The sequence below is a fragment of the Physeter macrocephalus genome, chromosome 4 (assembly GCF_002837175.3).
Source record: "Physeter macrocephalus isolate SW-GA chromosome 4, ASM283717v5, whole genome shotgun sequence".
Lineage (NCBI taxonomy): Eukaryota > Metazoa > Chordata > Mammalia > Artiodactyla > Physeteridae > Physeter > Physeter macrocephalus.
Window position 1 is genome coordinate 129,884,570 of NC_041217.1, and position 11,147 is coordinate 129,895,716.

The window sequence follows — 11,147 nt, forward strand, 5'->3', positions numbered from 1 at the left end:
TCTGTCCCATTTCTCAGCATACTATCACTTGAATACAACTTTTTGTCAATAATAATAATAATAGCTAACATACAGGTTTTACTCTCTTCTAGTACACTTTCAAAGCACATTGCGAGTATTAATGCATTCATACTCCTGCAATAACCCTACGAGATAAGTACTATTAATTTTCCCACTTTCCAGAGTGGCAAGTTGAGGCATAAAGCGATTAGGCAACTTAGCCAAGGTTACTCAGTGGGTAAGTGGCAGAGCCTGGATTCAAGTGCAGGTAGTCTGGTTCTAGAGCCAGTCTCTTGGTCACCACTATACTATATAGCTCTCCAGATTACCTTGGTGCTTTTTCCTTCCCTCCCCTGCCCCCAAATTCAGTCAGGCATTTCCCCGTCTGTGTTCTCAGAGCATTTTGTTCTTACCCTTATTTGCCAGCACTTTCCACACTGAATCAAAATTGTCTGTGTAAGTGCTTGTCTTCTCCACTGCACTACAAGTAGCTTATGGAGACAGACTTTATTCATCTCTGTCACAGTTCAGTAAATATTTGCTGAATCTGTGACTAAATAAATGAATGAATATGTCCATTTCAAAAGGGGCGATGCTTTAATCTGAGAGAGGATAAAGATCTTTGGATCAGAAATAAACCCAAGCATTTATGGTCAACTAATATTTGACAAAGGAGCCAAGAATATTCAATGGCGAAAAGAGAGTCTATTCAAAAAATGCTGCTGGGAAAACGGATATTCACTAGAATATCCAGTTTATAAACTAAATATATATACTAGATATTTATTCTAGTAAAAGAATGAAACTAGACCCCTATCTTACATCACTTACAAAAATTAGCCTGAAACCATGAGACCCTTAGAAGAAAACACAGTAAAAAAGCTCCTTGGCTTCAGACTTGGCAATGATTGGATATAACACCTAAAGCACAAGCAACAAAATAAAAAGTAAACAAGTGGGACTCCATCAAATGAAACCATTAATAAAGTGAAAAGACAACCTATGGAACAGGACAAATATTTGCAAACCATATATCTGATAAGGGGTTAATATCAAAAAATATAGAGAACTCATACAGCTCAATAGTAAAAGAACAAAATAAAACAAAACAAAAAATAATCCAATTTAAAAATGAGCAAAGGTCCTGAAAAAACATTTTTCCAAAGAAGATATACAAATGGTCACACGAGCAAAAATCCTCAACATCACTAGTCATTAGGGAAATGAAAGTCAAAACCACAATGAGATATCACGCCATGCCTGTTAGAATGGTTACTATCAAAAAGAGAAGAGATAACAAGTGCTGGCATGGATGTGGAGAAAAGTGAACCCTTGTGCCACTGTTGGTGAGACTGTAAATTGTTGCAGCCACTGTGGAAAACAGTATGGAGGATCCTCAAAAAATTACAAATAGAACTACCATCTGATCCAGCAATTCCACTTTGGGGAGTATACCCGAAGGTAACGAAAACACTAACTAAAAAACATAAAAACCCTCACATTCATAGCAGCATTATTTACAATAGCCATGACACAGAAACAACCTAACTGTGCATTGATGGATGAATAGATAAAGAAAATGTGATCTATGTATGTCTGAATATTATTCAGCCACTAAAAAGAAGGAGATCTTTTCATTCGTGATAACATGGATGGACCCCACTGAGGGCATTCTACTAAGTGAAATAAGTCAGACAGAGAAAGACAAATACCATATGATCTCACTCACATGTGGAATCTTAAAATAAACACAAAGATAAAAAACAAACCAAATCCATAGGAAAAGAGATCAGACTTGTGGTTGCCAGAAGTGGAGCTTGGGGGGAAGGGGAAATGGAGGAAGGTGCTCAAAAGGTACAAACTTCCCGCTGTAAGATAAATAAGTACTAGGAATGTAATGTACAACATGATGACTATAGTTAACACTGCTGTATGGTATACAGGAAAGTTGTTAGGAAATTAAATCCTAAGAGTTCTCGTCACAAGGAGAAAAAAAGTTTTTCTTTTACTTTTGCTTTTTTTATTGTATCTATATGAGATGATGGGTGTTAACTAAACTTACTGATGGGTGTTAACTAAACTAATAAACAATAAGTTTATTAGTTCACAATTTATGCAAACCATTATGCTGTATACCTTAAAATTATATAGTGATGTATGTCAACTATAACTCAATAAAACTGGGAAAGATATATATTGTTTTCTTTACTGTTTCAATTATATATATTACATATATGTTATATATATTATATATGTAAAGAAAAAAAATTTAATGTTAAAAAAAAAAAATCCCTGGATTGTGAATCAAGAGACGGAAGTTTCAGGTCCCATTAACAACCAGCTGTGTGACCTTGAGCAACTTCCTTTACCTCTCTGGTTCTCAGTTTTCTCACTACCAAAGTGAATGGGTTGGGCTTAACGACCTCTGAGTTCCCTTTCAGCTGCAATATTTTAGGACTGTGGCATTGGGGCAGGCCATCGAGAGAAGAGACTAGAGACAAGCTAGTCTTTGTGAGTCCCTCACATCACAGGCAGAGATGCAACTCCACCAGCCTGACTTTACAGACAGTCACCAGGACAGCAGGCAGGAATGCTAACTGAGAAGGGGTGAGGCAGAAGACAGCACCAAGCCCAGTAGCACCACTCCCCACGCAGAAACCACCCCAGAGGGGACAGCCAAGGGGTCAAAGAGTCCAGCTGCCTTCTGGGGGCCGCTGGCCATTAGTGCGAAAAGCATGAGAGCAGCCACTCTGTCTGCATTAAAGTCACCGAAACGCCAGGAACTCAGGAAGGGATTACTCCATCTGAGCAAGACCTGTGATGTTCCTTTCATTGCTTTTCCCCCTGTTATCACTACCCAGTCAAGCATTCCTGGCAATGTAAACAGGTGATTAACGGGCAGGTTTTGGAGGAAACTGGGAGTAGGAGCTGGATGCGTGCACAGCATAGACATTTTTTGCTTTCCCCCGCTCCTTCACCTCGTCCATAATGGCTGCAGATCCCTCGGATGAAGATTTCTCCTAGAGGAGGGGGAAGGAGTATCTTGATGGGGGGAACCTCGTTTATTCAGCAGCAAAATGAACCTGGCATGAGAAATCAGACTCAGAACTGAAGCTGGCAAAACATCTGACGGGGTGTCGGCGGCCAGAGACAACATGGGTTCTGTAGAGTTGCAGATGGCAGAGAATGCTCCCCAGTCATCAAAAGGACTCCCTCGTGCTGTCTGGCCTCCTCTCTGAGGCCAGCTCATTTCACCCAGTCATAACACCAGTTTTAACAAAAGCTCAGAGCTGGTAAATTGGGCGTTTTACATCTTGTCCTCCAAGTTATAGGTACATACTTTTATAGGAAGGTGACTTCTTTTCTGGGCAAATATTTTATGGAGTGTCTTTGACATGAGTGGCCCCAAAAGCAAGGGAAAAAGAAGTTAAAAAAAAAAAAAAAGAGGATGGAGAGTCTAAGAATGGAACCGGGAAGGACTGGATGAAGGGCAGAAAGGCTCTGCTGTCATCATAGCAGATGAAAAAAACTTCCCCAACGAGAAGTCAGTTCCACCAAGAGATTCAATGTAAAGGTTGGGCTCAGATTTATGGATGCTCATTTTCTAGCTTTAGCAAAGACAGTACAGTGTTGAGATATTTTTTTTCTCTCTAGAATAAAAAATATTTCAGAGTTGGAAGGGTCTATGGGCCCAGACCCCTATCTAACATAGAAATTCCTTCTCTAGTATCCCCAGCAAGGGCTAACCCATTCTCTGCATCATCACTTCTGGGAGAGGGAAATATTTTCCCTTCCTACTTTGGAGAGCTTAACATTGGAGGCTTCATAGAGAAACTGAGCTGAAATTTGACCCAATTGTTTATGATTCCATATGACATAAACCCAATTCTTATGCTATTAATAAAATTCAAAAAATTTTAGGACAGTCCTTGTGTTTTCTCTTGCCAGGTTTAGCAGCCTCTAAATTATCACCCAAAATACCTGTCCCCAGCTTGGTTGTTTTCCTCTAGACACAGGCCAGCTGACTTTTATCTTTAAATTCTTTACAAAAATGAACATTCCCTCTGTGGTCTGAACATGATAGAAGAGGACAGGGCTGTTATTCCTCTTTTGAACATTCTATGCCCATGTGTGGCCATATCACACTGTGGACTAGTAATGTTTGCAACCCAGATTTGACCCTTTTCCCATATGTTATCTCCAGGCCAAGCATTCCTCCACCCTGTTCTTGTGCAATTGGTTGTTTGAACCAAAGTTCAGAATTTTCTATTTTTCCCTATTAAGTATCCGCTAGTTAAGAGTCATTCAAGCTGTTTGAGACATCTGGCTTCAGATTAAGTCATGCAGATTCACAGACCTTCCAAACACTGGGTCTTCTACTAATTTGATCAGCATGTATGTCATCCTTGTCTAGTCAACTCATTGATATAAAAGTTGAACAGAACAGGCTAGAGGCTAGAGCTCAAACGGGTGCCACTAGAGCCTTCTTTCCAGATTAATATTTATCAAGGAGTCAGTATTCTTTGGCGCTGTCTCATTGTCCTCCTGGCCTTGAACATCCAAACTACTCAGTGTGATCTGGGCTTTGCAAAGCTCTTCACTCTCCCTGTTAGAGAGAACAATTTGCCTTTCCCCAAGGACATCTACTATCCCTTGCCTCCAAGTTTTAATTTTGCCTCCTTTGCCTAGGGTGCCCATTCCCTGCTTGTTCACCTGGTAAACTCCTATTGATTTTTCACGTTTTAGCCCCAAGTGTCACCTGCCTATGAAGCCATTCTCTGCTTCACAGGCAGAATTAGGTGTTCCCAGAGCGTCCCATATAATCCTCAACTAAAGTACCCAACATACTAGTCTACAACTGCCTGTGTCTCCCAGAAGACCAGGAACAGCAAATGGGTGGCACATGTGCCATGATCCCTCTCCTACCTTCATGGAAGATTGTGTTAATCAATCACTGAGTCCAGATGAAGCCTCAGAATTCTTCCCAACACAACCCTCCAGGCAGCCACTACCAACTGCTTGGATCTGAAACTCAAGTTGAAACCCTATACTATTTTCTAATTTCCTTAAGGGCAGAAACCATGCCTCATTCACCTTTGTATTGCTAGGCCTAGGGCAAAGTAACTGGCTTCAATTAACTCAGTAAATGCCTGTTGAATAATGACTTTGTTTACCAGTGAGTTAGCACTTAAAAAATAAATTTTCTCGTGTTCATATAAGATCCTCATAAACAATATAATTCTGGTAGTGGCAAGAGCTGGTCAACTGCACGAATTGTGATTGACATTAGAAAATAGTAATTGACCACTACTTAAGGACTTTCTCCTCCTGTTTCTGAACAGAGCTCCCTGAGGAGGCTGGCCTGATTGGTCTTGGGAGTCACAGCCCCCATTTATTTGATACACATAACATGTATGGCCTGAGAGGCCTGGAATCAATTTGACTGCCTTCCCAGTTTTACATCTCCTAAATACCCATTCGCTGATAGTAATTTTAGGAGGTCTAAACGCCAGGGTTGAAAACAGGTCTGCCAAAGTTTTATCTACGAGAAATCTGTATCATGAAGATTGCTTCCCCATGGAACGCTCTTCAGAGACAGCCACTTGAACCAAAAAGAAAAAATTCCTAAAGAGACTAATTTATTATCACACTCAAGGTTTGTTAAAGATAGCCCCTGGGACAAGTCTAGGGGCAGCTGCAGTTATGTAAAGGTCAAATTAGGGCTGGCATCATCACTTAATTTTTTATTAATTAGCCCTTCTTTGTGTATCTCTATCAAATGGATATTTCAGATCTTAAACTTAATCAAATCTCTAATGTTACTCTTGCAGAGTCACAATGTGCATAGAACAGAACCTGCAGAGGGTAAGAAAGTTAAGAGAGAGCAAAGTCCCCTTTGTTTCCATAAGTAACTTTCAGAGGTCTCATCAGAATTCCTATATTCAAACCACATTCTGGGGCTTTGTGAAGGTGCTTTGTAAAATGGAAGCAGCTAGTAGTACTTGGCTGGAGGTAGGTGATCAATAAATGTTTACTGGATGGATGGATGTTTAGATGATTGGATGGATGGATGGATGGATGGATGGATGGATGGATGGATGGATGGGTGGATGGATAAATGGCATGAAATTTTACCTATGGAGTAGCTAGAAAACAAGACATCCTATCTCTTGATTCAATTTCCTAGAAACCAAAAAGAACATGGCATAATCAACAAGAGAGCCAACACTTCAACCAGAACTCAAGTTAAGTAATAAGTAAACTTACTAGGCTCAAATTATTTTCCAGGGAAAGTATCCTTTGAATATATAATTCAAGAGATTACCAAGGAAGACTTAGATTCTGCCATCGGGGCTAATTATGATTACTGACTTGGATGTACTTGTATATAGCATGACTTCCACAGCAGTACTGTAGGACCACATAATGCAGTCCTCTCTATTCATCATGGAGCCCAGGGTTTTCCCAGCTGGGAAACTGGTACCCCATCAGCTACTAAAAATACTGTTACTCACTCAAGCTAGAAAAGGCCCAGTGAGAAGAAAAAGTTGGCTATCAGAAGTTCCTAGATTTTGTTCTGAGTAAAGGGCTTATTAATTCCTTGGCATCATTTAATCAGCAAGACTAATAACATAGCCAATATTTATTAAGCTCTTACTTTAAACCAGGTAGTGTACTCAGCATTGCACAAGCATCATCACTTTTAACTCACAGAAGAACAGATGAGGAAGTAGGCATCCAGATGTTAGGTAATTTCTTGTGTTACCCACCTGAGACATGGTAGAGCCTGAATTCACACCAGCAACTTGTCTTCCTAACGATCAGAGCCCTCTATGAAATGAGTGTGCCCCCCACCATCTTCATAAAGGAAAGACCCTCACTCCCTAGCCCTTATTAGTTAGACATCTCCACCCCACCCACTACTGCAATTAAAAAAAAAAAAATCTTTCTCAACAAAGCAGAAAATTCACCTCATCTCATATGCTGGTTCTTCTTTCTCCCCCTAACTCCTAAATTAACATTTCCTGGGACTTCCCTGGCGGTCCAGTGGTTAAAACTCTGTGCTTCCAATGCAGGGGGCATGGGTTCAATACCTGGTTGGGGAACTAAGATCCCACATGCCATGCAGCGCAGCCAAAATAAATAAATATATATATATATATATATATAAAATAACATTTCCCCAGGTCTGTTCTGAGGGGAGTCCCATAATAATATTTTCTGTGGTCAAATAAGTTTGAAAAATGGTGGATTAAGCAGCTAAACAATACCTCCCTGCTGTAAGACTTCTCAAGGTGTTTATTTGTTGATGTGCACCAAACAGCTTCAAAAGGAGGTGTAGTATCATGTGTAGTATTTTATAAAGGTACCTGACTAGAGAACACTTTTTTTTTTAAGATTTTATTTTTTTTTGATGTGGACCATTTTTAAAGTCTTTATTGAATTTGTTACAATATTGCTTCTGTTTTGTGTTTTGGTTTTTTGGCAGCGAGGCATTTCACCTATTTTGCTTTCACATTGCCCTCCCTTCTGGCAACCACCCATTTGTTCTCTGTATCTATGAGTCTGTTTTCATTTTGGTTTGTTTATTTGTGTGTTTTGTTTTCTAGATTCCACATATAAGTGAGATTATATGGCATTGGGCTTTCTCAGTCTGACTTACTTCACTAGGCATAATACCCTCTAGATCCATCCATGTTGTCGCAAATGGCAAGATTTCCATTTCTTATGGCTGAGTAATGTTCCATTCCACATATGGCCAGTGTGTGTGTGTGTGTGTGTGTGTGTGTGTGTGTGTTCGTTCATCTGTCAATGGACACTTACATTGCCTCCATGTCTGGCTACTGTAAAACAGCTGCAATGAACTTCGGGGTGCATGTATCTTTTTGAATTAGTGTTCTTGTTTTCTTCAGGTAAATACCCAAAAGAGAAATTGTTGGATCATATGGTAGTTCTATATTTAAGTTTCTAAGGCACCTCCATACTGTTCCATAGTGGCTGCACCAATTTACAATCCCACCAAGAGTACATAAGCTTTCTCTTTTCTTCACATCCTCACCAACACTTGTAACTTTTTTTCTGTTTGAGTTTATAACCTTATAGGAGACACTAATAAGAAATAAACACACGACTATACAATAGTAATGAATTGTGACAAGTGCTTAATAGTGCTTAGGAAAAGAGAGAATGTTATGAGTGAGAATAACTAGGAGAGGACTGGGGGGTGGAGAGGGCTCCACCTTTAGATGAGGTGTTCCGGAAGAGGGAAGGATGAAGGATGAAAAAGGCTAATGCTGACAAGCAAAGTAGGCAGAGGCCAGACCCACAGAGTACTGTAAGCCAAGCCACAGTAAGGATTTCAGCCCTTAGCCTATAAAGAAATGGCAACCATTAAAGAGTTTTAAACAAGGAAGGCTCATGATCAGATTTCTGTTTTTGAAAAAAAAAAAAATCTTTCCAGCTACCATGTGGAGAATAGATTAGAAAGGCACAGAGAAAATGTACAGAGACAGGAGGCTGCTACAAGCTTCATGGCCTGAAACGGTTAAGTAAATAACAATTAGGTTTATTTCCAATCTTTCCTCATTGCCAAGGAATGGTAATGGTGTTTTCAAAGCAAAAGGGAAATGCAAGAACCTAATGCTTGAGAATGCTTAGGTATGTTTGGAAATCAAGCCTTCGCAAGCATTCCGCATGAGTCCTATAAAGATAAAGTCCTGTAAAGACCCCTTCCTCTCCCTGATTCCCCACAGGTGGACCCTGCTACATAGTCCTTGTTGACAGAAAAGGGCAGCAAGAGCGTTCTGGAGTGCCCGGGGCCACACCATCTGCCCACCCTCTCTCTGGCTGTGTGCCAAAGTGAGGCAAGGACGCAGATGCAAAGAAAAAAGGGTGGTATGATATTCAGCAAGATGTCAGAGAGGTCCTTCGATGCAAGCACTCGGGAAGCACTCTGCATCTCAGGAGAGAAGTTTCCGCGGTGAGAATGCAGGCTCCAGGGTGAGAAAGACTTTGCGCACACCCCAAAACAGGCTGGAAATCCACACCTGCGCACAGCCCTCCTGCATCTCGACAAGGAGTCTGTCTTATGTGACATGTTCGTACTAAATTCACCAGCTAGTTGATCAACTTTGACAGCACATAGCAAAGGGTCCCCGTCTCATTCTTTTAATGGTTCCCTGCCGCCACCCCACAAAAATTCTAATAAATCGTTTCTCCTAAATATAGGAGCTGATAAATTTTCCTCTTTAAATTGGAAGTCTAAATCTTCCCTAAAAATCAATATCCCCTAAGTTTTCTGTAGAAATAGAAGGGAAAAATAAGAAATCTCCCCTGACCTGCAGTAAGAGGAAAGGCTACTATGTACCAAGTCTCCAGCCACAGTATATCAGGAATTTTCTCTTCTCTTCCTCACACTCCCACCCCACCTTTCCACAAACTGCTCCTCACCCTACTCTCTCCAAGGCCAGTCTTCTCAGCATAACCACAAATGAAGGAAGAATAAAAATTACACGTTACCATGTCTTTTCTTTCCTCTTTCCACGTGCCAGATTCTACACTCCTGACTTAACACACACTGTCACTAAATCATGGCTATAACATCAGGTGGTGTGCACTATTATACCCATCCTACAGATGAGAAAACTGAGACTTAAACAATCTGCCCTACTCGCACACTGAGTGGCAGAGCCAGAATTGAACTCCATGTAGATCTAGCTCCACAGGGCAAATTTTTAACCACTCTGGCTTTCCACCCAGGGAAATTTAACTGTCCTCCCAGGGGAATTTTTCTTTCAACTTTGGGCAAACCTATTAGCTCTTTAGATCTTGATGGCTGAATAAGAACAGAAGTGGACATCACTGCTCTTTCCACTACATCAAGCATCCAAAGGGAAATGACCCGGCTTCACTAGAAAATCAAAAGCTGGACATCCAAACTAGACAAGCCAGTACTAATCCTTGCATACTCTCATTTTCTAAGAAAAACTTCAGAAGGAAAAAAAGTGCTATTTTCATTGCAGAAAAGAGCCACTGCTCTCTTAGCCAAAGCTAGCTATTTTCTTTTTTCTGGCAACCTCACTGACAAGTAAGAGTGCAGTACACAAGATTCTCATTGGATGAGTTATGCAGTCTTCCACTTGGTGTATTTTGGTTTAGAGGGTGAGTCTGTGCCGCACAACCTCATTTCTTACAGCCAACCTAAAATATAGCCTTGAGACTGCAAAAAAAAAAAAAAAAAAAAAAAAAAAAGAGGGAGAGAGAAACAGAGAGAGAGAGAATGAAAGAAAGAGCTCATAGAAACACATTTCTGTTTTTCTCTCTCTCTTTTTCTCTTTCATGGAAACAGTTTCCAATTTGTTTCATAATTGCACTGAGTCATCTGGGCTAACAATCAGACCCTTTCTCAAATTCTTCATGTTCCTTGCATGCAGGAAGATGAGGCATTTAAGAAAAATTTCCCCCACATAATCTCTTTCTCTTTGGGTAGTTGGATGGAGGTGGCTTGAGAGAGGTGGGGCAGAAATTTGGGAAATCACAGTTGATGAATTGCAAACATGTACAAGTGATGCACGGGGTAGGAGGGAGTGAAAAATGAAATTCCTGTGAAAATAATACACATGTCCCAGGGAAATGAGCCACACATTTTTTATGAATCAAGAGACCAGAGCTTTCTTTATATGTGCGCCAAACAGCATTCCTGGGTAACGGTTCCATATCTCACGAGGTGTAAGCCACTTCACTCCATCTTATTAGAAACATTCAAAACAAGGCAAGTATTTTGAAACCCATAAAATTTATGGAATTTTAAGCACACTAAAGACAGAATGAAGGAGGGACTTCTCTGTTTAACTGGTTTTAATTTATATTCACTTTAGCAGTTTAACCCGCCTTTAAAATCCAACCAAGATTTGAAAACATTAATAACTATAAACCATTAATAACTATAAACTATCTCCCACTTTCTCAAAATCCGTAAAAGTCACTTGCTTAAAACTTCAAGGACACAAGAAAAATGGATCCCAGAGTCCCTAGAAAATTGCCTATAACCTTTGTCACTCACCTGATTACTTACCCACCTCATGGGCCATTCGAAAGGCAAGAGAGGCCTGCAGCTGGTGGGCAGTGCAGCTACCAGCCTAAATATT

General features: G+C 40.4%; 1 protein-coding gene across 2 annotated transcripts in view; it reads right to left on the minus strand.

Moving 5' to 3' along the window:
- The window catches only part of ROR1 (receptor tyrosine kinase like orphan receptor 1), a 394,945-nt gene that overhangs the window by 284,054 nt on the left and 99,744 nt on the right, over positions 1–11,147 (minus strand). The window lies entirely within an intron of this gene.